The 24,346-nt window shown below is 30.7% G+C and overlaps 1 protein-coding gene across 1 annotated transcript in view; it reads left to right on the top strand.

Annotated features, from left to right (window-relative positions):
* Positions 1-5,956: 5,956 nt before the first annotated feature.
* Positions 5,957-24,346, top strand: part of rgs19 (regulator of G protein signaling 19) — a 102,427-nt gene continuing 84,037 nt past the window's right edge. The window contains 1 exon segment of the mRNA XM_030138556.1: positions 5,957-6,086. The gene's annotated coding sequence lies outside the window, so the exon portion shown is untranslated.

Here is a 24,346-nt window from a genome sequence, read left to right as displayed (position 1 = left end):
TAAGCCAAAAAAAAAAATCTTCAATTAAGTAAAAAAAATCTTCAATTAACCCCCCCAAAAAATCTTCAATTAAGTTAAAAAAATCTTGAATTAAGCCAAAAAAAAATAATAATCTAGAATTAAAAACTTAAATTTTTTGTCTTTGTTTTAGTGCAAAAAATAACATTAAATCATGAAAATATCTACATTTCCAAACTATCCTGTAACACTAAAATGTAAATAACCTGAACAAATACGAACAACCTGAAATGTCTAAAGAAAATTCAGCACAATTTAAATTTTTTTCCCCCTGTTCCTCAGTATTTAGTGTCTTTGTAGATCTGATCCATAATGCACATGTAGAAATGAGAAGTTGAGGAATAATACTGTTAAAATTGCACTAAATTTTCTTATGTTTTTAAATTTAAATGTCAGTTTTTTCACTTTTTCGTTTTTTTTTTTTGTTTGTTTGTTTTTTTGGATAGTTTATAAAAGTAAGTATTTTCATAATTTAATGTTTTTTTTTTTTTTTTGTTTTTTTTTACACTAAAACAAAGACAAAAATTTGGAGTTGTCATTATTTATAGGTTATTCTGTTATTATTTTTCTGGTCCGGCCCGCTGCAGATCAATTTAGCTGAATATGGGCCCTGAACTAAACTGAGTTTGACACCCCTGGTCTAAAGTATATAAGGCTGAAAATTACCTACAATGTTTGAATAAGAATAATATAATCTGTTACAAAAAAAGTCATCATAAAGTGAAAGCGGTCCCTAAACGTGGTGGTCTAGAGGGTGGGGTCCTCTGCACAATGATGTGAGTGCTGTAGTGAATGACACAGACTGTAAGCGTGTGCTTTAGAACATGTGAACCGTGGAGTTCTTGGAAAGAAGGAGCTTTTCTCCACACAGGACTCCCGCTGTTGTTTTTCTGTCTCGTTCTTTTGAGGTACTTGTGTTGTTCTCCGTGAATCCACAGCTGTTTCATCAGAAGAAGATAAAGCATGAGAACGGTCGCTCATCTATCACTGATTTCAATCTGAGCTCGAAAATTAACCCATGAGTAGAGATGATCTGTGTGTTCAAATGAAGCAGGATGTTACTGACAATCATTATTTATATTATATTATATTATATTATATTATATTATATTATATTATATTATATTATATTAAAGAATAATGTACTTAAAATTATGGAGCAAAATATTTAAGATTATAGATAAAGATTAGGACCATCAAGGATAGTCTCCCAGTCCTTTTCATCCATGTAAACTTATGATCATGGATATTTATTTATACAGTGAAAATTAATTTACTATGTTTTTATTATTATTATTATTATTATTATTATTATTATTATTATTATTATTATTATTATTATTATGTTTTTATATTATATACCTGTTGTGAAGCACATTGAGTCTGCCTTGTGCATAAAATGTGTTCTATAAATAAAGTTGAATCGAACTGAATTGAATTGAAAACTTTTTTGGTTTTATTTGCATTTTAGGTTAAATGTGCTCAAAAACTTTAATGCATCAGAACTAGTGAGAAATATTATACTTTATACAAATAAAATAACTACAAAAAAATCTGTAGATACTAAAAATGGGAGGCAAATTTATTTATGAAATTATTATTATTATTATTATTAGTAGTAGTATTATTATTATCATCATCATCATCATCATCATAATAATAATAATAATAATAATAATAATAATAATAATAATAATAATAATAATAATAATAATTATTATTATTATTATTATTATTATTATTATTATTATTATTATGATTATTATCACAATGTCTTTGCATATATGTTCAGTTTACACAAATTATTCATTAAAAGAAACATATTTTAAGTCATCATTCTTTGGAGTTAATATTATATTAATATTATGGATAAAATAAAATAAAAAAGTGTATCTCATTCTAATAACAGTACAAAGTGCTACATAACAGTTGCATTTAAACTGTAACAATGACATGAAAAGCCTGGGTTAGGTTTAGGAAAAGAACCCAAAAAGGGTTGGGAAAAGAGTTGAGGAGCAGACAGAAAAAATAATGAAATCTTCAGAATTTTTAATAGAACAAACAGTGTTGATTTTTAATCATATTGGAGGGTTCCTACTGAGACGTCAATGCAAATTGTCCAAATAATTTACACAGACGCCACCATCCCAAATCAGCTGTTGAGTGAAAGTTTAGAGGGAGTGGTGTGAGAGAAGAAAAAAGACAAAGTAGTTGTTGTTTTCAGATTTTTTTTTTTCCCACAGCGGTTATGGTCTAAATAACATAAACATTTTTATGCCTCCATACGACGATAAGGGAAGGTTCTGAGTGAATACACCAGAAACACACAAGGACCCGAATGACTTTAGGCCCCAGGTTATTCTATATCTGTTCACAAAGTGCACCTTCAAACCTGTCTGAGTATAAAAATGAAAGAAATAACAATATCCAGATAATGACAGGTTAAATGACTGAACTTTAAACTAATGTTAATTGTAGTTTTATAGTTTTCTTCTTTTTCAAACCTCATGAAACTGACCTATTTTGTCACTGCTGTTAAATACAGCTGTGGCCAAAAGTTTTGGCAATGATACAAATGGATTCTTTGCTAAAGTGTGTCAGGTTTAATTAAATTTGTCAAGAAAAGCCTGTGAAACTTATATTATACTTCTAATTGTTTCTTAATGGACTTCAGAAACACATGGAAATGAAAAAAATGAAAAAATTGAAAGAAATTTTGCGGAAACAAAACTTGTTTCAGTTTTGGCCACCACTGCAAAGTCATAAGAAGAAGAAGAAGAAGAAGAAGAAGAAGAAGAAGAAGAAGAAGAAGAAGAAGAAGAAGAAGAAGAAGAAGAAGAAGAAGAAGAAGAAGAAGAAGAAGAAGAAGAAGAAGAACAACAACAACAACAACAACAACAACAACAACAACAACAACAACAACAACAACAACAACAACAACAACTTTTGATAAACTTAGAAAGAGGAAAAATTTTCAATTAGGTTTTCAATTACATTAAAGAACAATCACAAGTATTATAAAGGTTTCAAAGACTTTATTGACAAAAAAAAAAAAAAAGAAAGAAAAAAAATGGGGAAAAATGGAATTCAATGATTTTTGATACATATTACCACCAAAAATTATGCCATAACCATACACACATTTATTATAGTTTTACAGTTTTCTTATTTTTGAAAACTCTTGTACCTGACTTATTTTTTTTCCACTGCTTTTAAGTAAAATGGCAAAAAAAAATTGAATTAAATTCTTTTTATACATATTACCCTCAAAACTTATGCCATAATTGTACAGACATTTGTTAAAATTTTACAGTTTTTCTTATGTTTAAAAACTTTTGTAGGCCTACTTGACATTTTTTTTCACTGCTTTTAAGTAAAATGGCAAAAAAAAAAAAAAAAAAAAAAAAAAAAGAATTTATTTGATATGTCACCCCCAAAACTTATGCCATAATTGTTCGCACATTTATTCTAGTTTTACAGTATTCTTACTTTTGAAAACTCTTGTACAGGACTTATTTTTTCCACTCCTTTTAAGTATAATGACAAAAAAAAAAAAAAATTGAATTTAATGATTTTTATACATATTACCCTCAAAACTTATGCCATAATTGTATACACATTTGTTATAATTTTACAGTTTTCTTACTTTTAAAAACTCTTGTACCTGACTTATTTTTTTCACTGCTTTTACGTAAAATGGCAAAAAAAAAAAAAAAAAAAAATGGAATATAGTTATTTTTGATACATATTACCCTCAAAACTTATGTCATAACTGTACACACATTTGTTATAGTTTTACAGTTTTCTTACTTTTAAAAACTCTTGAACCCGACTTATTTTTTTCACTACTTTTAAGTAAAATGGCAAAAAAAAAGAAATTCAAATTTTTGATGCATATTACCCCTAAAATTTATGCCATAACCGTATACACATTTATTATCATTTTACAGTTTTCTTACTTTTAAAAACTCTTGTACCTGACAATTTTTTTCACAGCTTTGAAGTAAAATGGCCAAAAAAAAAAAAAAATTTTGATACATATTACCCCCAGAGTTTATGCCATAATTGTACACACATTTATAATAGTTTTACAGTTTTCTTACTTTTGAAAATTCTTGTACCCGACTTATTTTTTTCCACTGCTTTTAAGTCAAATTGCAAAAAAAAAAAAAAAAAAAAGAACACATTTATACATTTATGAATGGAGGAAATATATTACTCCCTAAAATAAATAAATAAATAAATAAATAAATAAAATAATAATAATAATAATAATAATAATAATAATAATAATAATAATAATAATAATAAATAAAATATATAATAATAAATAACCTGCATTAAACCCTGATCTGTAGTTAAAGTATGACTTTTTTTTTTGTTTTTGGAGTTAAAGTATTGCTTTTTTTTTAAAGTTAAAGTATGACCTTTTTTTTTTTAGTTAAAGTATGATTTTTTTAAAAGTATGATTCTTTTATTTTTTGAGTTAAAGTATGACTTTTTTTCAGTTAAAGTATGACTCTCTTTTTTTGAGTTAAAGTATTACCTTTTTTTTTTTAGTTAAAGTATAACTTTTTTTTTCAGTTAAAGTATTACCTTCTTTTTTTAGTTAAAGTATGACTCTTATTTTTTTTTTTAGTTAAAGTATTATCTTTTTTTTAGTTAAAGTATGACTTTTTTCAGTTAAAGTATTGCTTTTTTTTTAAAGTTAAAGTATGACCTTTTTTTTTTAGTTAAAGTAATGATTTTTTTAAAAGTATGATTCTTTTATTTTTTGAGTTAAAGTATGACTTTTTTTCAGTTAAAGTATGACTCTCTTTTTTTGAGTTAAAGTATTACCTTTTTTTTTTTTAGTTAAAGTATAACTTTTTTTTTCAGTTAAAGTATTACCTTCTTTTTTTAGTTAAAGTATGACTCTTATTTTTTTTTTTAGTTAAAGTATTATCTTTTTTTTAGTTAAAGTATGACTTTTCAGTGAAAGTATGACTTTTTTTAGCTAAAGTATAACTCTTTTTTTTCAGTTAAAGTATTCCCTTTTTTTTTAGTTAAAGTATGACTCTTTTTTTTCAGTTAAAGTATTCCCTTTTTTTTTTAGTTAAAGTATGACTTTTTTTTGTTTTTGGAGTTAAAGTATTGCTTTTTTTTTTAGTTAAAGTATGACCTATTTTTTTAGTTAAAGTATGATTTTTTTAAAAGTATGATTCTTTTATTTTTTGAGTTAAAGTATGACTTTTTTCAGTTAAAGTATGACTCTCTTTTTTTTTAAGTTAAAGTATTACCTTTTTTTCAGTTAAAGTATGACTTTTTTTTTTAAGGTAAAGTATTACTTTTTTTGAGTTAAAGTATGACTCTTTTTTTAGTTAAAGTATTACCTTTTTTTTTAAGTTAAAGTATAACTCTTTTTTTTCAGTTAAAGTATTACCTTCTTTTTTTAGTTAAAGTATGACTTATTTTTTTTAGTTAAAGTATTATCTTTTTTTTAGTTAAAGTATGACTTTTCAGTTAAAGTATGACTTTTTTTGAGTTAAAGTATAACTCTTTTTTTTTTTTTTTTAGTTAAAGTATCACCTTTTTTTGAGTTAAAGTCTGACTCGAAGTGAGCCTTTATGACATCTTGCCTCATATGTGATAAATAACCCTGCCTGTGTAAACTTTTATTGGCCGTATTAAAAACTCCGGGTCTCCTCCTTTGCTTGAATGGCCGTCTTAATTCGCGCATGCGCCGTGCCGCCTCAGTCGGTCAGGGCGGTGATCCGGCTGCCTCTCTCTCTCTCCGTTCTCCGCGCAGGTCTCTCTACCACTCTCTCTCCCTCTGTGGGAAAAACCCGAGCAGGAGGAGAGGCAGAGAGAAGAGGGGGGGAGGAGGAGGAGGACTCCTTCTGCTTCTTTTCTTCTTCTTCTTTTTCACATACAACGGATTCAAAAGGGGCAGGAGATCTGGAAATCCGGCCGGAAATCGGAGCCCCAGAGCGGCTGTGCGGAGCGGCAGAGGACCGAGCAGAGCCCCACGGATGTGCCTCCGAAAGCGCCGCGGATACCGCCCTGCGGAGCTCATTCATGCCGAGATAGTGAGTAGGAGCCCGGCTGCACAGCGAGCCTGAGCCCGGGGAGGGGGAGGGAGGGAGGGAGGGAGGGAGGGGGAGGAGGAGGGGGGGGTGGGCTGCTGCGGCTTGTGTGTCCGCTCCTGGAGCTCCGGCAGCGGCAGGGCTTTTCCCCCCGCTCCGGTGTGTGGAGGAAAAGGTCGGGCTCCGTGATTCCTCCCCCCTCCTCCCCTCCCCTCCCCTCCCCTCCCTCCACCTTTCCTTACCTCCTTTCCTTCATCACTTCCTTTATACCTTGCGCGAGCAGGAGTAGGAGTAGGAAGAATGAGCTGTTTTATTTCCTTTTTTTTTTTTTTTTTTAATTGAAATGACACAAATGTTTGTTCATTCTAACATAAAACTAAACATTTGCACCAAACTGACACATTTATTTTTCTACTTTTCTTGTTTCCTTCTGACAGTTGCCAGAAAGAATTAACTGTTTTATTTATTTATTTTATTTAAATTTATTAAAAAAATTAAATGACATAAATTTTTCTTAATTCTAACAACATAAAACTAAACCTTTGAACCAAACTGACACATTTATTTGATTTTTCTACTTTTCTTATTTCCTTCTGATAGTTGCTAGGAGGAATTAACTGTTTAATTTAATTTTTTTTTTTTTTTTAATTGAAATGACTCAAATATTTGTTAATTCTAACATAAAACTAAACATTTGCACCAAACTGACAGATTTATTTGATTCTTCTACTTGTTTCCTTCTGACAGTTGCCAGGAAGAATTAACTTTTTTTTTTTTTTTTTTTTTTAAATTTAAATGACACAAATATTTGTTAATTCTAACATAAAACTAAACATTTGCACCAAACTGACACATTTATTTTTCTACTTTTCTTGTTTCCTTCTGACAGTTGCCAGGAAGAATTAACTGTTTTATTTATTTATTTTATTTAAATTTATAAAACAAATTAAATGACATAATTTTTTCTTAATTCTAACAACATAAAACTAAACCTTTGAACCAAACTGACACATTTATTTGATTCTTCTACTTTTCTTGTTTCCTTCTGACAGTTGCCAGGAAGAATTAACTGTTTTATTTATTTATTTATTTAATTTAAATAAAAAAAATAAAAAAAATTAAATGACATACATTTTTCTTAATTCTAACAGCATAAAATTAAATATTTGCACCAAACTGACACATTTATTTGATTTTTCTACTTTTCTTGTTTCCTTCTGACAGTTGCCAGGAAGAATGAACTGTTTTATTTTCCTTTTTTTTTTTTTTAATTGAAATGACACAAATATTTCTTAATTCTAACATAAAACTAAACATTTGCACCAAACTGACACATTTATTTTTCTACTTTTCTTGTTTCCTTCTGACAGTTGCCAGGAAGAATTAACTGTTTTATTTATTTATTTTATTTAAATTTATAAAAAAATTAAATGACATAAATTTTTCTTAATTCTAACAACATAAATCTAAACATTTGCACCAAACTGACACATTTATTTGATTTTTCTACCTTTCTTGTTTCCTTCTGACAGTTGCCAGGAAGAATGAACTGTTTTATTTATTTTATTTTTTAAATTTAAATGACAGAAATATTTCTTAATTCTAACAACATAAATTTAAACATTTGCACCAAACTGACAGATTTATTTGATTCTTCTACTTTTCTTGTTTCCTTCTGACAGTTGCCAGGAAGAATGAACTGTTTTTTTTTCCTTTTTTTTTTTTAAATTGAAATGACACAAATGTTTTTTAATTCCAACAACATAAAACAGTGTATAAAGTTGCTCAAATTAACTCAAACATAAAAGCTGTGCAGTAGTAAAATCAAATTTGGCAGGAAAATGAATTAGAAATCGTACCTATAATAGTACGATACTGACAGTAACATGTTGCACAGTTATCAGCCTTACTTTTCAAATGACTGGCTGATTAAATTTTTGCACAGTGTAACTAATACTTACTTCTTTTTCCACCATAATCACTAAGTATTATTTTTATATGTTATTTTAGACGCCATGTTGTTCTGCAGAAACTTCCCCTGGTGGTCTGCAGCTCACTGTTGCTGTCGTTCGTGTTGGTATTTCCAGTACGTACATACCAACATGTCGTACTAGTTGCTTGTTTTTTTTTGTTTGTTTTTTTTAATCTTTTTTAGTTGCTTGTTTTTCAATCCAATCTTAAACCTGCTTTAGCTTCTTCATCTTTTCGGAGCTGCAATTGTTGAAGTCTAATATTTAGCTTTAAAGTGTCTAAAATAGGGATGTAAATTAATTGTTGATAAGAATTTGCTGGATTACATTATTAATTGTCGGTTAATTGCCCTTTTCCACGTCCTGTCCGAAGGTTGCCGGTTTGTCCGCTGAAATTTCGCTGCATCATGTCAGTGATGCCAAGTCAGAAATGCCCATTTCTTCTAAACTGCTCCTCTTCAGATCCATTTATTTTATTGAATTTCTCAGCAAAATTTATTTAGTTCTACTCCATATACATATACATATTGGTAGTAGATGTCATTTGACTTGTTTGTTGTTTTTATATATATACAAAATCGAAGGTTGATTCAGAATCAGTTGATTGGATTGGTAATTTCTTTTTTTTTTAGATTTAAGTGCAATTTAATTTACAATTACTTCCATTTATGCCAGATAATGCTGTTACAGTTACGTCTTGCTGTATGCCATCTAAATTCAGAGTAGATCAACCCATTGTAAAACCTTCAGAAACATCTAAAATGAAACAAAATGTAACTATTTAGTGGTAAATTAATATCTTTTGGATGATAAACTTTAATATTTTTTAAGCTAGTGGCTAACTCTGCTCAGTAAAGTCCACTTTGCCGCATCTATTAATATTTTTCATACAGTTGATGTGTTTTTTTTTGTTTTTGTTTTGTTTTAATAAATTGGTATTGGTATTGGATTGGTAATTTAATAAGATCAAATTATTTCTTCAGCTCTGCGATGAACTGGCGACATGTCCAGGGTGTACCTTACCTTCGCCTATAAGTCGCCCATAAGTAAGAAAATATCGGTTCTGCAATATATCGCGATATTCCATTTCACAATACTGTATCGATATTAAAAAAGTACTGTATCAGTATTTTAGGTATTTATTCGAATTCAGATTTTGTGGAGGTTCATTTTTGGTTTTTTTGGTTTTCTTTTTTGTTCCTATTTTATTTATTATTATTTAACACTCTTTTATTAAATAATGGTAGTTCCTTTGTTGGGATTGAACTACAATAATGTTCTGATGTTAGTTATGAATTAGTAGAATATGAACATTTGAACAGGATCTTAAACTGTAATGTCTGTAAAACAATTTAAGTTTTAACACAGGAATTTTCTGTGATATAGCATTAGATCCTGTTGTGATCAAATAAAAATGTGTTTAGTATTTGTGCAGATTTCTGGTGTAATTCAATTCTTCAAGGAGATAATCATTTTGATAAAAGAAACAAATAAAAAAATTGCTTTTTTTTTTTTAACAGTATCATGATATATCCTATTGTGATCCTAATATTGTAATTTGTATCGTGTCGCCAGATTCTTGCCAATATACACTCCTACCCATAAGTAGCTGGGATAGGCTCCAGCGACCCCCGTGACCCCAGTGAGGAGAAAGTGGGTTCAGAAAATGAATGAAAGAATAATTATCTCTTACAAACCACACAAAAATATCATCGGTATCAGAGTTTGCCTAGAGTTTCCCAGTAAGAGCATGTCTGCTTTTCCGCTCTATGTCGACTTATATTCATTTAAATCAGGGGTGTCAAACTTATTTTAGTTCAGGGGCCACATTCAGCTAAATTTGATCTGAAGTGGGCCGAACCAGTAAAATAATAACATAATAATATAGAAATAATGTCAACTCCAAAATTTTCTCTACGTTTTAGAGCAAAAAAAGTAAATTTACATGATGAAAAGGTTTACATCTGCAAACTGTCCTTTCAAACGATGTGAATAACATGAACTAACTGAAAAAAAAAAGTGTAATTTTAACATTATTATGCCTCCGTTTATCATTTACGCATGTACATTATAACTTACAAATACACAAATTATTTAGTAACAAGCCGAATCTTGTTAAAATTGTACTTATTTCTCTTAAGACATTTCAGGTTGTTCATATTTGTTCAGGTTATTTACATTTTTTTTGTGAAATTATACTTTGTTTTAGTGTAAATACATGAAAATATTTACATTTACAAAGAGAAAAATTTGGAGTTGTCATTATTTCTATGTTATTATGATAGTATTTTACTGGTCCTGCCCACTGGAGATTGAATTGGTCTGAATGTGGAACCTGAAAAAATATGATTGTTAATTTTTTAGTGTAATTTTTGCATTTCACAAATTCATCCCAAGGGCCAGACTGGATCCTTTGGTGGGCCAGATTTGGCCCCCGGGCCGCATGTTTGACACCTGTGATTTAAATGATATTGTTTCAATCTCTACTGTTCTGGTCCAAGCCTTAATGGACCCCCTTTAGACAGAACTGGATTTGACTGTTGTGGTAGTTGTGTTGGTGCTACTTTTTTGCTGCTTTTTTCATCAATGCAGAAGTGACGACTGCTACTGAACATGTACCAGACCGACTTCCATCTGCAGACACAGACATAGGGGTGTTAAACATACGGCCCATGGGCCTAAACCGGCTCACCAAAGGGTCCAATGAATTTATAAAATGGAAAAATGACACTGAAGGAGTCAGCTTTATTGTCAGTTTTATCAGATGTACAGCACATATAGAAGACTGAAACTGCAAAACTATAAGGCCCATGGTGCAACAAGGAACAGAGTAAAAAAAAAAAAAAAAAAAAAAAAGAATATAACTCGGCTAAAATTTACGTATGTCAGAGGTGTCAAATTCATTTTAGTTCAGGGGCCACACCCAGCCTCATATGATATGAAGTGGGCCGGACCAGTAAAATAAAATAAATAGGATAAGAACTTTTGAGTGAAAAAAGTAAATTCTGTGAAATAAAAAATACACTTAAATATCCTACAATACACGCAAAAATACACTTAAATATGCTGAAAAATCCTACAATACACGAAAAAATACACTTAAATATGCTTAAATATCCTACAATACACGAAAAAATACACTTAAATATGCTTAAATATCCTACAATACATGAAAAAATACACTTAAATATGCTGAAAAATCCTACAATACACGAAAAAATACACTTAAATATGCTTAAATATCCTACAATACACGCAAAAATACACTTAAATATGCTGAAAAATCCTACAATACACGAAAAAATACACTTAAATATGCTTAAATATCCTACAATACACGAAAAAATACACTTAAATATGCTTAAATATCCTACAATACACAAAAAAATACACTTAAATATGCTTAAATATCCTACAATACACAAAAAAATACACTTAAATATGCTTAAATATCCTACAATACACGAAAAAATACACTTAATATGCTTAAATATCCTACAATACACGCAAAAATACACTTAAATATGCTTAAATATCCTACAATACATGAAAAAATACACTTAAATATGCTTTAATATCCTACAATACACGAAAAAATACACTTAAATATGCTTAAATATCCTACAATACATGAAAAAATACACTTAAATATGCTGAAAAATCCTACAATACACGAAAAAATACACTTAAATATGCTTAAATATCCTACAATACACAAAAAAATACACTTAAATATGCTTAAATATCCTACAATACACGAAAAAATACACTTAAATATGCTTAAATATCCTACAATACATGAAAAAATACACTTAAATATGCTGAAAAATCCTACAATACACGAAAAAATACACTTAAATATGCTTAAATATCCTACAATACACGCAAAAATACACTTAAATATGCTTAAATATCCTACAATACACGAAAAAATACACTTAAATATGCTTAAATATCCTACAATACACAAAAAAATACACTTAAATATGCTTAAATATCCTACAATACACGAAAAAATACACTTAAATATGCTTAAATATCCTACAATACACGCAAAAATACACTTAAATATGCTTAAATATCCTACAATACACGAAAAAATACACTTAAATATGCTTAAATATCCTACAATACACGAAAAAATACACTTAAATATGCTTAAATATCCTACAATACACGCAAAAATACACTTAAATATGCTTAAATATCCTACAATACATGAAAAAATACACTTAAATATGCTTAAATATCCTACAATACACGAAAAAATACACTTAAATATGCTTAAATATCCTACAATACATGAAAAAATACACTTAAATATGCTGAAAAATCCTACAATACACGAAAAAATACACTTAAATATGCTTAAATATCCTACAATACACAAAAAAATACACTTAAATATGCTTAAATATCCTACAATACACGAAAAAATACACTTAAATATGCTTAAATATCCTACAATACATGAAAAAATACACTTAAATATGCTTAAATATCCTACAATACACGCAAAAATACACTTAAATATGCTTAAATATCCTACAATACACGAAAAAATACACTTAAATATGCTTAAATATCCTACAATACACAAAAAAATACACTTAAATATGCTTAAATATCCTACAATACACGAAAAAATACACTTAAATATGCTTAAATATCCTACAATACACGCAAAAATACACTTAAATATGCTTAAATATCCTACAATACACGAAAAAATACACTTAAATATGCTTAAATATCCTACAATACACGAAAAAATACACTTAAATATGCTTAAATATCCTACAATACATGCAAAAATACACTTAAATATGCTTAAATATCCTACAATACATGAAAAAATACACTTAAATATGCTGAAAAATCCTACAATACACGAAAAAATACACTTAAATATGCTTAAATATCCTACAATACATGAAAAAATACACTTAAATATGCTGAAAAATCCTACAATACACGAAAAAATACACTTAAATATGCTTAAATATCCTACAATACACAAAAAAATACACTTAAATATGCTTAAATATCCTACAATACACGAAAAAATACACTTAAATATGCTTAAATATCCTACAATACATGAAAAAATACACTTAAATATGCTGAAAAATCCTACAATACACGAAAAAATACACTTAAATATGCTTAAATATCCTACAATACACGCAAAAATACACTTAAATATGCTTAAATATCCTACAATACACGAAAAAATACACTTAAATATGCTTAAATATCCTACAATACACAAAAAAATACACTTAAATATGCTTAAATATCCTACAATACACGAAAAAATACACTTAAATATGCTTAAATATCCTACAATACACGCAAAAATACACTTAAATATGCTTAAATATCCTACAATACACGAAAAAATACACTTAAATATGCTTAAATATCCTACAATACGCGAAAAAATACACTTAAATATGCTTAAATATCCTACAATACATGCAAAAATACACTTAAATATGCTTAAATATCCTACAATACATGAAAAAATACACTTAAATATGCTGAAAAATCCTACAATACACGAAAAAATACACTTAAATATGCTTAAATATCCTACAATACATGAAAAAATACACTTAAATATGCTTAAATATCCTACAATACATGAAAAAATACACTTAAATATGCTTAAATATCCTACAATACACGCAAAAATACACTTAAATATGCTTAAATATCCTACAATACATGAAAAAATACACTAAATATGCTTAAATATCCTACAATACACGCAAAAATACACTTAAAATTCTGTAATTAAAATGTTTACATTTACGAATTGTACTTCAACATAACATGAACAAATATGAACCTGAAAATTCTTTAGTAAAATAAGTGCAATGTTAACAATATTACGCCTTAGTTTATCATTTTTACACGTGAATCACAACTTACAGATCACAGTGGATCTACAAATACACCAAACATTAAATAACAGGGAGGATATTATTAAAATTCCACATACTTCTCTTAAGAGATTTCAGATATTCACTTTTTTTTATTTTGGTAAAAGACCAGTCTGTAAATGTGAACATTTTTGTGTAATTTTACATTTTTACACTAAAACAAAAAGACAAACTTTGCAGTTTTCATGATTTATAGTTTATTATGATAGTATTTTACTGTTCTGATCCACTTTAGAATTAATTGACCTAAAATTATTTTAACATCCTTGATTGTTAATATTTTCAGTGTAATTTTTGTATTTCACAAATTCATCCCAGGGGCCGGATTGAACCCTTTGGCGGGCCGGATTTGGCCCCCGGGCCGCATGTTTGACACCTGTGATTTAGGGGGTCAAATGAGTGGCCATTTTTGTCAAAAAAAAAAAGTTGTAAGAAATGCATAGAACTGTGTTGAAATAATGCTAATCCATTTGTGCACAGACGACTGATATTATTTGACAGTGGAAGCTCTATTTTCAGAAATATTGGATTTTCAATAGCATGTGTATGTGAAAACTTTTGCTGGTGGACGGACGTGACATTACCCATGATGCTCTGGTCAGTACCAGTACTTTATTAGGAATAAACTTATATACTTACTATTGCTAATTCTCCTCTTATTCATAAATGTTAGTATTGTGGATCTAAAACAATAACAGCTGACACAAAAACACAAAATGTGGCAGTGGACGGATGTGACATGGTTGTTACAGATCCCATCATACTGATGCTCAGCAGCCATGTCACCGTTTCCACAAATGATCCCTGTGCAAAAACTAGGATCAGAATTATTTATTGTATAGTTTATCATCATGCTAAAGAGTAAATAACAATATAGAATTGTTATTTCTTTATAAAAATGCTTATTATTAGAAAACTGTTGATTTAAAAAGTGACGTGTGACATTCTTCATGTATGTATTGGTGTAACATAAGCAGGATGGATCAGCACCATACTCCATATTGAACCTGTAAAAATAAAACATGTGATATGTAGGATAGAATCTTGTAAGAAAAATTGGGGAATCTAAAATAATAGAATATTTATTTTTCAGGTAAATTCAGTTAAAATATAACTTGGCCATTTGTGACATGAAAATATAGCATTAATTGTGATGAAATTGAACATTTTTGAGCTGAAAACATAGTTCATATGACCATCAACATGTTGCAACAGAAGTGAAATCCTGTAAATTTTCACAACTTGCATTTACCAACACAAAGTTCCTTTGGGGATTCACTTACATTGATTTGTTATGCACAAAGACATAAATAAGACCTCTAAGCAAATTTTAGCCGAACCATAAACATAGAATATAACTATAAACAGCAAGGGATTGAAGAGACAATAAATAAAACAAGCTGCAAAGGAAAGTGACAGATGAGTTATTGAGTTAGAAACAAACTAAAAAACAATCTTTTTGCAAAAAAATGTGAATAACTTGAACACATACGATCATCATGCAATGTGTTTAGAGACACCTCTGCATTCTAAACTTGTGTCTTGATCTCCAACACTAAAGGACATAAACCGGAATTTATTGATAGTAAGTCCCATCCAGGTGCATGACTGTTTTTGGACCATAAGTAGGGCTGCGCAATATTGGAAAAAACTGACATTGCAATTTTTTTTGAACCCTGCGATATATATTGTGATATGACAAAATACTCAGGAGGATATAATAGCTGTGTGGTGGTCATCCTTCTTGTATAATTCCAGATAACTGACGTTGCTTTTCTTTTTGGCATTTACGGTATCTCATCTTTGTATCTTATCTTATCTTATCTTATCTTATCTTATCTTATCTTGTCTTGTCTTGTCTTGTCTTGTCGTATCCTGTCTTATTTGATCTTATCTTGTCTTATCTTTTCTTATCGTATCTTTTATTATCTTGTCTTATCTTATCTTGTCTTATCTCATCTCATCTCATCTTGTCTTATCTTATCTCATCTCATTTTATCTTATCTTATCTTGTCTTATTTTATCTTATCTTGTCTTGCCTTGTCTTGTCTTGTTATGTCTTGTCTTGTCTTGTCTTATCTTATCTTATCTTATCTTATCTTATCTTATCTTATCTTATCTTATCTTATCGTATCCTGTCTTATTTTATCTTATCTTTTCTTATCTTTTCTTATCTTGTCTTATCTTGTCTTATTTTATCTTATCTTGTCTTGCCTTGTCTTGTCTTGTCTTGTCTTGTCTTGTCTTGTCTTATCTTATCTTATCTTATCTTATCTTATCTTATCGTATCGTATCCTGTCTTATTTTATCTTATCTTATCTTTTCTTATCTTATCTTTTCTTATCTTGTCTTATCTTGTCTTATCTCATCTCGTCTCATCTCATCTCATCTCATCTCATCTCATCTCATCTTATCTTATCTTATCTTATCTTATCTTATCTTACAAAAACAGGTGACTAACAGTTGTAATGACCAGTTGGCTGAGTGACTTGTTGGTCTGACTTTATATTCAGTGTGTGTTTGGGACACAAAGGAGAGGAGTTTTCAGATTTCAGAAACCACCAGTTGCTGCCCATTCTAGATCCATCACTTCCAGTAAAAGCCCTAAACATGTAAGTAATGTAGCTTTCAGTTTCATTCGTGGCGGCTTTTAGTGACATACTCTATATACTGACGTTATGTCATTTTATTCTAGTGAAATAAGCACAAGAACTGCAAAGGGATAGAGCCTCAAAAATGCATGAACCCTGCATCTGGGAATAGGGGTAAACTCTAAAAACACCACTGACATGACCTAAACATGTTCATGTTAATACCTAAATATTTAATATTTATTTAATAGAGGGACTTGCAGTAAATCTTTAGCTCTATTTGTATTGCATCTTTGACTTGTAAATTAAAACTTCTAGAGTAAATTCACAGTATTTCCACAAATACAGCGGTTCTGTGATAGTATTAATCTCATGCAAATCGACGTCTGTTATTTGGAGTCTTTTTTTTTTTCCTCTACACATGTATTCAGCCTTTTTCATGGTGTAAAACCAGTAACGTCGGTGGATTATGTTAAATGAAAATGAAAAGTGTTTTGGGGGCAAATTCAGGAGACTCATGCTACGATATGTCAAAGATATTCAAAAAAAGATCAAACTTAAATGTGATGATGATGATAATATGGATGACATGTAGGACAACTACAATAAGGAATATTCATGTCTTTCATCAGTTGCAGTATCTTTAAGTGGCGCCTTATCATAATAGTGAGCCTTGACTGAACGAAACAAGGAACAAGTGGAGCCAGGCACAACAAACCCCGCCCCTCACACGTACTGTAGCTTATTTTGGCATCGATCCAGCTGATGTCATCATGTACATGCATGTGGGGATATCAGCATATCAATTGCCTCTATATATGTGCCAAGTTTAAAGTAAATTGAAACAAAATGTATGTTTTTTATAGACATGTGAAATTTTGTCCATTGTAAGTAAATGGGAGAAAAAAAGAGTCAAGAAATTCTTTAACAATTTGAACTTTAACCTACTTTTCCCAAAATGTAATCACACCTATTCTGGGTCACTGGCAATCTATAAACTAAATTTGGTATGAATTCAACCAATAGTTTTGCTGCTACAGACATGTGAAATTTCACCCATTATGGGAGAAAAAAAGATGAAAGAAATTCATAAAAAATTGAACTTTGACCTACTTTTCCCAAAATGTAATGACATGTATTCTGGGTCATTGGCAATCTATAAACCAAATTTGGTTTAAATTCATGTAATACTTTTGCTCCTACAAACATTTGAAATATTGCCCATCATAAATAAATGGGGAAAAAAAATAAATAAATAAAATTCATAAAAAATTTGAACTTTGACCTACTGTTCCCGAAATGTAACCACACCTATTCTGGGTCACTGGCAATATATAAACCCAATTTGATATGAATTCAACCAGTAGTTTTGCTGCTACAGACATGTGAAATTTCACTCATTATAAGTTAATGGAAAAAAAAAAAAGATTAAAAAAAAATTCATGAAATTTAAACTTTGAATTATTTTTCCCAAAATGTAATCACATCTATTCAGGGTCACAGGCAATCTATAAACCAAATTTGGTATGAATTCAACCAATAGTTTTGCTGCTACAGACATGTGAAATTTTACCCATTATAAGTAAATGGGAGAAAAAAAGATTAAAGAAATTCATAAAAAAATGAACTTTGACCTACTTTTCCCAAAATGTAATGACATGTATTCTGGGTCACTGGCAATCTATAAACCAAATTTGGTTTAAGTTCATGTAATAGTTTTGCTCCTACAAACATTTGAAATATTACCCATCATAAATAAATGGGGAAAAAAAAAAACAAAAACAAAATTCATAAAAAATTTGAACTTTGACCTACTGTTCCCGAAATGTAACCACACCTATTCTGGGTCACTGGCAATATATAAACCCAATTTGATATGAATTCAACCAGTAGTTTTGCTGCTACAGACATGTGAAATTTCACTCATTATAAGTTAATGGAAAAAAAAAAGATTAAAAAAAAATTCATGAAATTTAAACTTTGAATTATTTTTCCCAAAATGTAATCACATCTAGTCGGGGTCACTGGCAATCTATAAACCGAATTTGGTGTGAATTCAACCAATAGTTTTGCTGCTACAGACATGTGAAATTTCACCCATTATAAGTAAATGGGAGAAAAAAAGATTAAAGAAATTCATAAAAATTTGAACTTCAACCTACTTTTCCCAAAATGTAATGACATGTATTCTGGGTCATTGGCAATCCATAAACCAAATTTGGTATGAATTCATGTAATAGTTTTGCTCCTACAGACATTTGAAATATTGCCCATCATAAATAAATGGGGGGGGGGGGGGGGCGAACAGATTTTAAAAATTCATAAAAAATTTGAACTTTGACCTACTGTTCCCGAAATGTAGTCACATCTATTTGGGGTCACTGGTAATCTATAAGACAAATTTGGTATAAATTCAACCAATAGTTTTGCTGCTACAGACAATTTAAATTTTGCCCGTTATAAGTTAATGGAAAACAAAAGATAAAAAAAAAAAAAAAATCATAAAATTTAAACTTTGACTTATTTTTCCCAAAATGTAATCACACCTATTCAGGGTCACTGGTAATCTATAAACCAAATTTGGTATGAATTCAACCAACAGTTTTACTGATACAGACATGTGAAATTTCACCCATTATAAGTTAATGGGAAAAATAAAAAAATAAAAAAAAATTCATAAAATGTAAACTTTGACTAATTTTTCCCAAGCTGTAATCACATCTATTTGGGGTCACTGGCAATCTATAAACCAAATTTGGTATGAATTCAACCAGTAGTTTTGCTGCTACAGACATGTAAAATTTCACCCATTATAAGTTAATGGAAAAAAAAACAAAGATAAAAAAAATTTCATAAAATTTAAACTTTGACTTATTTTTCCCAAAATTTAATCACACCTATTCGGGGTCACTGGTAATCTATAAACCCAATCTGGTATGAATTCAACCAATAGTGTTGCTGCTACAGTCATGTGAAATTTCGCTCATTATAAGTAAATGGGAAAAACAAACCAAACCAAAAACAATACCCCTTTGCTTACCCTTCGGGGGGCGGGGTAATAATGTCAACAATTTTGTGTATGAAAACAACTTTTCTTGTCCTGTGTAAATGTGCCATATGGAACAGAGTTGTGGAGGCTAGTTTACTAATAATCAAACACAGGTTATACTATTATACAAGTCTTTCTCCTTTATTTTTCTAGTTACATTTTCATCATTTAACAGTTGAACCAGCGCATTATTTTCTGTGTGTTATTTTCGTAATCATTTAGGTTTGGATTGGTTATTTTGCACAATCTTACAAAATAAAGACAATTCTAATTTTCCTCACATGTACTGATTCACTCGTGAAAATGTAAAGAATAGAAAATATAGATATGAGGTATAAGGAAGAAAGTCAGGTACAGATACTCCATACCTTCCTATTTCTCACCTCTGAACATTACTGCATAGAAATATTATTTTCTCTTCCTTTTTCCTGCAGTGTGTTTGTAGTTTTCAGTTTCGAGTGACCTTGCTGTACTTGATGGTATGTTTATGTATAAACTGACTCTATAAAGTCCAGCAGCGGCGGCGGCAGCAGCTTCGTGATCTTATTGTATACATGATCTCATCCTGCACAGCCTCAGTGTGAACTCTATATTTAATATTCCCATTTGGATTTACAGAATTTTTTTTATGATTCCTGTTTATCTCCATATAAGGTACAGCCTCTGCTTTGGCATTTTTAATAGGAACAGACACCAACAAAACCAAAATGACTGTGTGTTTATGTGTATTTACAACTTAAATCTTTCGTTTTCTTCATTGTTGCTGTAAAATATTTCTTCAGAATGACCTTTGCACATGTAGGTGATTTTGGAGTCACAAAAAAAAAGGTGGAATGAGGTGTGAAACTGGCCACTTTTGGAATGTACAGCTCCGTGTTTTACTTCTCTGATTTCAGTGTGTGGTGTGGCGATCAGATGTCAACATCCTTCTTCTTTTATCCACATAAATCCTGGTGTTTTTGGTTCTTTCCTGTCGCCAGCTCGAGTTACATCCTTAGCTCTGAAAAATCCTCTTGGAAGAGTTTTTAGGTGTGTTTAGGAGGTAAAATCTGTTGGCGTCAACACTTTGACTTATAGGACCGGCCTAAAAAGAGGGCTGTTTGAAAATGTTTAGTTTAATGACGACATAAGTGGCTGAAATAGTAAAGTAAGTAAAGTAAAGTAAATTTTATTTATAGAGCACTTTTCACAGACAGAGTCACAAAGTGCTTTATCAATTCAAATCAGAATCAAATTAAGTTTACAGAGACCCAACAGAATCCTTCAGGGGCAAACACTTGTGATTGGTGACAGTGGCGAGGAAAAACTTCCCTTTAACGGGCAGAAACCTCGAGCAGACCCAGACTCCTGAAGGATGGCTGTCTGCCTTGACCAGTTGGGGTTAAAGAGAGAGAGAGAGAGAGTAAAGGAGGAGAAAAGAGAGAGCGATAGAGATATAGAGAGACTGGGGGGGGGGGATGACACATGGAGTACGTTATGATGAATACATAGAGTGTAATCAGTCTGTGGTGGTCCTGGGTCAGGTGGGAGACTAAAAAGCCTTTTTGAACAGGAGGGTTTTGAGGTGTTTCTTAAAGCTCTCTACAGAGTCCATGGACCGTAGGTGTAGAGGCAGGTCATTCCATAGACGTGGTGCCACAGCTTTAAAAGACCTGTCACCGCGTGTGCTAAAACAGGTCCGTGGAACCATCAGCAGGTGCTGTCCTGAAGACCTCAAGCTACGAGTCGAGCTGTAGGGCTGGATCAGGGAAGCAATGTATGCAGGGGCCTGGCCATGTAGGGCCCGGAAAGTTAGCACAAGAATTTTGAAATGAAGACGATATAGAACAGGGAGCCAGTGGAGAGATTTAAGGATGGGAGTGATGTGGGTTCTCCTGTTTGTGCGGGTCAGGAGCCTGGCAGCAGAGTTCTGGACAAACTGTAGACGGGCCAGCTCCTTCTTGTTTAAGCATGTAAACAGGCTGTTGCAGTAGTCTAAGCAAGAAGATACGAAAGCGTGAACGATCATCTCGAGCTCATTTGTGGACACCATAGATCTGAGTTTGGAGATGTTGCGTAGGTGGAAGAAACAGTTTTTGACTAGGTGTTTGGAGTAGAATTCTAAAGACATGTCCTGGTCAAAGATGACACCCAGATTCCTCAGTTTTGTCTTTACCGAGGAACTCAGGTCTCCAAGGTGATGTTTGATCCCTGGGATTGCACTATCCGGGGCAATGATGAGGGTCTCAGTTTTGCTGGAGTTCAGCTGGAGGCTGTTATCATTTAGCCACTGCTTCAGCTCTGACAAGCAGTTGATTAAGGAACTCAGTTTGTGGGGCTCAGAAATTTGACTTTTATTCTGAGGAATTGACAAGTTTTAATCTGAGTTTTTATTTAGTCGAAGTATTAGTTTGAGTTTCTCATGTTTGTTTATAAAAGATGGAAAATTGAGGATGAATGAGTGTTTGACATGAAATATATTTGACAAAAACATTATTTTTACAAAGCCATTTATTTTATTTTGTATGTCATGAACTGTTAGCGTAGGAGAAAACTGAGCTGATTTTACCTGGTTTCCCATAGTTCATGTTACATTTTTCATGCGGTTTTATACATGTCTGTGTTTTTGAGTAAAGATTTTCCCATTGACCCACATGTTGATCCCATTTATATTTAAAATGTAATTTATCTGGAACATTTGAGGAAATTTCTTCGAATCTGATGCAAACATTCACTCGGATTCAAGAATCAGCTGATTAAATTATGGTGGTCAAAGTTGAAGGTCACTAATAAACAGCTTGGTTTTACGTGCATAGCTTCATAGTTTATTTATTTAATTTCTGATGAGAAATGTAGTTTTTTTGCTTTACTTTTAGTTGTAGTTTTCATTATGATAAACCTGATGTGAGATACAGTTATGTGAGTTTAATGATGTAATAAGTGGCTGTAATTTGACTTTTATTCTGAGGAATTGACAAGTTTTAATCTGATGTTTTATTTAGTCGAAGTATTAGTTTGAGTTTCTCACACGTTTGTTTATAAAAGATGGAAAATTGAGGATGCATGAGTGTTTGACATGAAATATATTTGACAAAAACATTTTTACAAAGCCATTTATTTTATTTCTGTATGTCATGAACTGTTATCTTAGGAGAAAACTGAGCTGATTTTTTTTTTTTTTTTTTTTTTTTTACATTTTTAGTGTAAATTACTGCAGTTAAAGGAGTGATATTTTGCTTTTTTTTTTTTTTTTTTTTTTAAATGGAATTATGCATTTTAAAACATTTCCTTGTGGTCTACATAAACTGTAAATGCTATACTTGGGTCTGAATCCTTCATTAATTCAACACCACAGGTCCATCTTCAACCCTATTTCTGAGTAATGACACCAGAAAGGTCATTTTGAGTGCTGGCCCTTTAAATGCAAATGAGCCACTTCACGCCCCACCCCCTCCAGGTGCTCTGTCCTGTTCAACCACTTCTGTTCGTTAATATTTTAGGTTATCAGCTCAAAGTTTGGACATATTTTCAGTATGGACTACAACCGCTGCTGCTGACGAACAGTTATGTTGTACTCGGAGAAATGTTCGTCAGAAGTCTTGAACTTATTTGTGCAAATGTCATGACGTAACTAGTTATAGACGTAACAAATTCAGAAGGAGTTAAAACAGGTTGTAGAAATCCACTTGATTTTTGCTAAAATGAATATAAAGATAGCTTTGCAGCACCTGGAGGGTTCAAATTAAAACTTTATGAACTATAAATACACAAATAAATGAACCAAAGACTAATAAAAGTGGATTTTAGCGAAATATGACCCCTTTAAATTCTTCTCCATATGATTCTTATGATTAGGGGTGTTAGAAAATATTGGTTCTGCAATATATCACGATATTTCATTTCATAATACTAATAGTACTGTATCAATATTTTTAGGTATTTATTCAAATGCAGAAATGGCAGAGGTTCATTTTTGGGTTTATTTTGGTTTTCTTTATTGTTTATATCTTATTTATTATTCATTTTTAACACTGTTTTATTAAATAATGGTTATTTGAAGCATTCCAAAAGCACTTTTTACTGTCTGAGAGAGGCAGATGTGAATTCTTTTGTCGGGATTGCGCAAAAATAATGTTCTGATGTTAGTTTTGAACAAATAGAATATGAACATTTGAACAGGATCTTAAACTGTTATGTCCGTAAAACATAATTTAGGTTTTAACACAGGAAAATTTTGTGATATAGCATTAGATCACAGGTGTCAAACATGCGGCCCGGGGGCCAAAACCGGCCCGCCAAAGGTTCCAATCTGGCCCACGAGATGAATTTACGAAGTGCAAAATACAAAAATTACCCTGAAGATATTAACAGTCAAGGGCATCAAACTCAAAAATATAACCTAGAAATAATGACTCCAAATTTTCTTAATAATATGACATTATGCCTATAAATAATGGCAACACCATTATTTTCTCTTTGATTTATTGCGAAGAACATTAAATTCTGATATCCTTTAACAATAAAATGTCAATAACCTGAACAAATATGAACAACCTGGAATGTCTAAAGAAAAATAAGTGCAATTTTAACAATATTCTGCCTATTTTGTGTCTTGGTAGATCTGATCTGTAATGCACATGTACAAATCAAGTTGAGTTCAAGTTCATATTGATAAAATTGTACTTATTTTTCTTCAGAAATTTCAGTTTTTTTCCAGTTATTTACA

Source organism: Sphaeramia orbicularis, chromosome 7, assembly GCF_902148855.1.
Source record: "Sphaeramia orbicularis chromosome 7, fSphaOr1.1, whole genome shotgun sequence".
NCBI classification, from domain to species: Eukaryota; Metazoa; Chordata; class Actinopteri; order Kurtiformes; family Apogonidae; genus Sphaeramia; species Sphaeramia orbicularis.
This window is presented reverse-complemented; position numbering and strand designations above follow the sequence as displayed.